The sequence below is a fragment of the Saimiri boliviensis genome, chromosome 1 (genome assembly GCF_048565385.1).
Source record: "Saimiri boliviensis isolate mSaiBol1 chromosome 1, mSaiBol1.pri, whole genome shotgun sequence".
NCBI classification, from domain to species: Eukaryota; Metazoa; Chordata; class Mammalia; order Primates; family Cebidae; genus Saimiri; species Saimiri boliviensis.
The window spans coordinates 244,648,014-244,654,013 of NC_133449.1; positions in this window are offsets into that span (position 1 = coordinate 244,648,014).

Here is a 6,000-nt window from a genome sequence, read left to right on the forward strand (position 1 = left end):
ATAAAAAGGAGTACAGGGAAGAGCTCAGGGCAGCTGGGCGGAGACAACAGCAGCTCAGCAAAGCCCCTGCGGGCAGGCAGTGGCTAGGCGTGCTGCTAGCTGGGCAGGTCAGACCTGAAAGAAAAATCAAAAAAGGCAGTAGTGCAACGGAAACTCATAAAGCTCCAACTCCCTGGGACAGAGACAGACAACAGGTGGATAAACCCACAAAAATGGGAAGAAACCAGCGCAAAAAGGATGAAAACTCCCGAAACCAGAACACCTCTCCTCCTAAAAGGGATCACAACTCCTCACCAGCAAGGGAACCAGACTGGATGGAGAAGGAGGGTGATGAAATGACAGAATCAGACTTCAGAAGGTGGGTAGTAGGAAACTACAATGAGCTAAAAGAACATGTTCTAACCCAACGCAAAGAAAATAGGAACCTTGAAAAAGGATTGCACGAACTGCTGACGAGAATGGACAGCATAGAGAGGAGTATAAGTGAATTGATGGAGCTGAAAAACACAACACGAGAACTTCGTGAAGCATGCACAATCTTCAACAGCCGAATTGACCAAGCAGAAGAAAGGATATCAGAGGTCGAAGATCAACTCAATGAAATAAAAAGAGAAGGCAAGAACAGAGAAAAAAGCACAAAAAGGAATGAACAAAATCTTCAAGAAATGTGGGACTATGTGAAAAGACCCAATCTACATCTGATAGGTGTACTTGAATGTGATGAAGAGAATGAATCCAAGCTGGAAAATACTCTTCAGGATATTATCCAGGAAAACTTCCCCAACCTAGCAAGGCGGACCAATATTCAAATCCAGAAAATACAGAGAACACCACAAAGATATTCCTCAAGAAGAGCAACCCCAAGGCACATAATCGTCAGATTCACCAGGGTGGAAATGAAAGAGAAAATGCTAAGGGCAGCCAGAGAGAAAGGTCGGGTTACCCACAAAGGGAAGCCCATTAGGCTCACAGCAGATCTCTCAGCAGAAACCCTACAAGCCAGAAGAGATTGAGGGCCAATATTCAACATCCTCAAAGAAAAGAACTTTCAACCCAGAATCTCCTATCCAGCCAAACTAAGCTTCATAAATGAAGGAAAAATAAAATCCTTTGTGAACAAGCAAGCACTCAGAGATTTCGTCACCACCAACCTGCCCTACAAGAACTCCTGAAAGAGGCTCTACACATATAAAGGAACAACCAGTACCAGCCACTCCAAAAACACACCAAATGGTAAAAGAGCATCAACACAATCAAGAATCTGCATCAACTAACCAACAAAACAGCCAGGTAGCATCAAAATGACAGCATCAAATTCACACATAACAATACTATACCTAAATGTCAATCAGCCCCAATCAAAAGACACAGACTGGCAAATTGGATAAAAAGCCAAAACCCATCAGTGTGCTGTATCCAGGAAACCCATCTTACATGCAAGGATACACAAAGGCTCAAAATAAAGGGATGGAGGAAGATCTACCAAGCAAATGGAGAGCAAAAAAAGGCAGGAGTTGTAATTCTCATCTCTGATAAAATAGACTTTAAAGCAACAAAGATCAAAAGAGACAAAGAAGGACATTGCATAATGGTAAAAGGATCACTGCAACAAGAAGAGCTAACGATCCTAAATATATACGCACCCAATACAGGAGCACCCAGATACATAAGGCAAGTTCTTAATGACTTACAAAGAGACTTAGACTCCCACACAATAATAGTGGGAGACTTTAACACCCTATTGTCAATATTAGACAGATCAACCAGACAGAAAATCAACAAGGATATCCAGGACCTGAATACAGACCTGGAACAAGCAAACCTAATAGACATTTACAGAACTCTCCACCCCAAATCCACAGAATATACATTCTTCTCAGCACCACATCACACCTACTCTAAAATTGACCACATAATTGGCAATAAATCACTCCTCAGCAAATGCAAAAGAACAGAAATCATAACAAACAGTCTCTCAGACCACAGTGCAATCGAGTTAGAACTCAGAATACAGAAACTAACTCAGAACCGCACAGCTTCATGGAAACTGAATAACTTGCTCTTGAATGTTGACTGGATAAACAATGAAATGAAGGCAAAAATAAAGATGTTCTTCGAAACCAATGAGAACGAAGACACAACATACCAGAATCTCTGGGACACATTTAAAGCAGTCTCTAGAGGAAAATATATAGCAATGAGTGCCCACATGAGAAGAAAGGAGAGATTGAAAATTGACACCCTATCATCAAAATTGAAAGAGCTAGAGGAGCAAGATCAAAAAATCTCAAAACCTAGCAGAAGACAGGAAATAACTAAGATCAGAGCAGAACTGAAGGAAATAGAGACACAAAAAACTCTTCAAAAAAATCAATAAATCCAGGAGCTGGTTTTTTGAAAAGAGCAACAAAATAGACAGACCACTAGCCAGATTAATAAAAAAGAAAAGAGAGAATAACCAAATTGATGCAATAAAAAACGATAAAGGAGATATCACCACAGATTCCACAGAAATCCAAACCATCATCAGAGATTATTACAAACAACTCTATGCACATAAACTAGTAAACCTGGAAGAAATGGATAAATTCCTGGACACCTGCATCCTCCCAAGCCTAAACCTGGAAGAAGCCGAAACCCTGAATAGACCAATAACATGGTCTGAAGTCGAGGCAGCAATAAAGAGCCTACCACCCAAAAAAAGCCCAGGTCCAGATGGGTTCACAGCTGAATTCTACCAGACATACAAAGAGGAGCTGATACCATTCCTTCTGAAACTATTCCAGACAATCCAAAAAGAGGGAATCCTTCCCAAATCATTTTACGAGACAAACATCATCCTGATACCAAAACCCGGCAGAGACTCAACAAGAAAAGAAAATTTCAGGCCAATATCCATGATGAACATAGATGCAAAAATCTTCAATAAAATACTGGCAAACCGACTGCAACAGCATATCAAAAAGCTCATCCACCATGATCAAGTAGGATTCATCCCGGGGATGCAAGGCTGGTTCAACATACGCAAGTCCATAAACGTAATTCACCACATAAACAGAACCAAAGACAAAAACCACATGATTATCTCAATTGATGCAGAGAAGGCTTTTGACAAAATTCAACAACGCTTTATGCTAAAAACCCTCAATAAACTAGGTATTGACGGAACGTATCTCAAAACAATAAAAGCTATTTACGACAAACCAACAGCCAATATCATACTGAATGGGCAAAAACTGGAAGCATTCCCTTTGAAATCTGGCACTAGACAAGGATGCCCTCTCTCACCACTCCTATTCAATATAGTACTGGAAGTTCTAGCCAGAGCAATCAGGCAAGAAAAAGAAATAAAGGGTATCCAAATTGGAAAGGAGGAAATCAAATTGTCTCTATTTGCAGATGACATGATTGTATATCTGGAAGACCCCATCATCTCAGCCCAAAATCTCCTGAAACTGATAAACAACTTCAGCAAAGTCTCAGGATACAAAATCAACGTGCAAAAATTACAAGCATTCCTATACACCAGTAATAGACTTCAAGAGAGCCAAATCAAGAACGAACTGCCATTCACAATTGCTACAAAGAAAATAAAGTACCTAGGAATACAACTAACAAGGGACGTAAAGGACCTCTTCAAGGAGAACTACAAGCCATTGCTCAACGAAATAAGAGAGGATACAAACAGATGGAGAAACATTCCATGTTCATGGTTAGGAAGAATCAACATCGTGAAAATGGCCATACTGCCCAAAGTAATTTACAGATTCAACGCTATTCCCATCAAGCTACCAATGACCTTCTTCACAGAACTGGAAAAAAACACGTTAAACTTCATATGGAACCAAAAGAGAGCCCGCATAGCCAAGTCAATTCTAAGCAAAAAGAATAAAGCAGGAGGCATCACACTACCGGACTTCAAACTATACTACAAGGCTACAGTAATCAAAACAGCATGGTACTGGTACCAAAACAGAGATATAGACCAATGGAACAGAACAGAGGCCTCAGAGGAAATACAACATATCTACAACCATCTGATCTTCGACAAACCTGACAAAAACAAGCAATGGGGAAAGGACTCCCTGTTTAATAAATGGTGTTGGGAAAACTGGCTAGCCATGTGCAGAAAGCAGAAACAGGACCCCTTCCTGACACCTTACACCAAAATTAACTCCAGATGGATTAAAGACTTAAACATCAGACCTAATACCATAAAAACCTTAGAAGAAAATCTAGGCAAAACCATTCAGGACATAGGTGTAGGCAAGGACTTCATGACCAAAACGCCAAAAGCAATGGCAACAAAAGCCAAAATAGACAAATGGGACCTAATCAAACTCCACAGCTTCTGCACGGCAAAAGAAACAGTCAGTAGAGTGAATCGGCAACCAATAGAATGGGAAAAAATTTTTGCAGCCTACCCATCTGACAAGGGGCTGATATCCAGAATTTACAAAGAACTAAAGCAGATCTTCAAGAAACAAACAAACAAGCCCATTCAAAAATGGGCGAAGGATATGAACAGATACTTTACAAAAGAAGACATACAGGAGGCCAACAAACATATGAAAAAATGCTCATCATCACTGGTCATCAGAGAAATGTAAATCAAAACCACATTGAGATACCATCTCACACCAGTTAGAATGGCGATCATTAAAAAATCGGGAAGCAACAGATGCTGGAGAGGATGTGGAGAAATAGGAACACTTTTACACTGTTGGTGGGAATGTAAATTAATTCAACCATTGTGGAAGACAGTGTGGCGATTCCTCAAGGACCTAAAAATAGAAATCCCATTTGACCCAGCAATCCCATTACTGGGTATATATCCAAAGGATTATAAATCATTCTACTACAAGGACACGTGCACACGAATGTTCATTGCAGCACTGTTTACAATAGCAAAGACCTGGAACCAACCCAAATGCCCAACGATGATAGACTGGATAGGGAAAATGTGGTACATATACACCATGGAATATTACGCAGCCATCAAAATCGATGAGTTCATGTCCTTTGTAGGGACATGGATGAACCTGGAAACCATCATTCTCAGCAAACTGACACAAGAACAGAAAATCAAACACCGTATATTCTCACTCATAGGCGGGTGTTGAACAATGAGAACATATGGATACAGGGAGGGGAGCACTACACACTGGGGTCCGTTGGGGGGAAATGGGGGAGGGGCATTGGGGTGGGGAGGTGGGAAGAGATAGCATGGGGAGAAATGACAGATACAGGTGAGGGGACGGAAGGCAGCAAACCACACTGCTATGTGTGTACCTATGCAACAATCTTGCATGTTCATCACATGTACCCCAAAACCTAAAATGCAATTAAAAAAAAAAAAAGAAAAAAGAAAATGCTTTAAAATGCAGGAGATGTAAAGACTCAAGTGTGTAGTGACAACGGCTATCATAACACACTAAAAAAATCCACACTGCTTCCCCCTTTATCTAGAAAAGGAAGCTTCTAGGCTACTTCCTCCTCCTCCGCACACTCCTCAAACTCCTCCTCCTCAGCTGTGGCGTCTTGTCATTGCTGATATTCTGATACCAGGTCATTAAAGTTGCTCTCGGCCTCGGTGAACTCCATCTCATCCATGCCCTCGCCCGTGTACCAGTGCAGGAAGGCCTTGCGCCTGAACATAGCTGTAAACTGTTCAGAGATGCGTTTATATACATGTATATACATACATATATATACATTTGCTAAAATTGAGAATATATATATATATATATACATGATTGGTATTATATATATATATATATACATGAAGCTATAGGTATAACTATTTTCTACTTAGATACTAGAATAATGTTCCAAAATCAGAATTCTCCCACACACCAGAGTAACAATAATTCTAAAAGTAAAGGCATCTGGGCTCCACATACCAATAAAGATATGAGTACCTGACTGAAGATTCAAGATACAGGCATAAAAAAAACAAAATGTTAAATATAGGACCTCTGAATCATTAATAAATTAGCA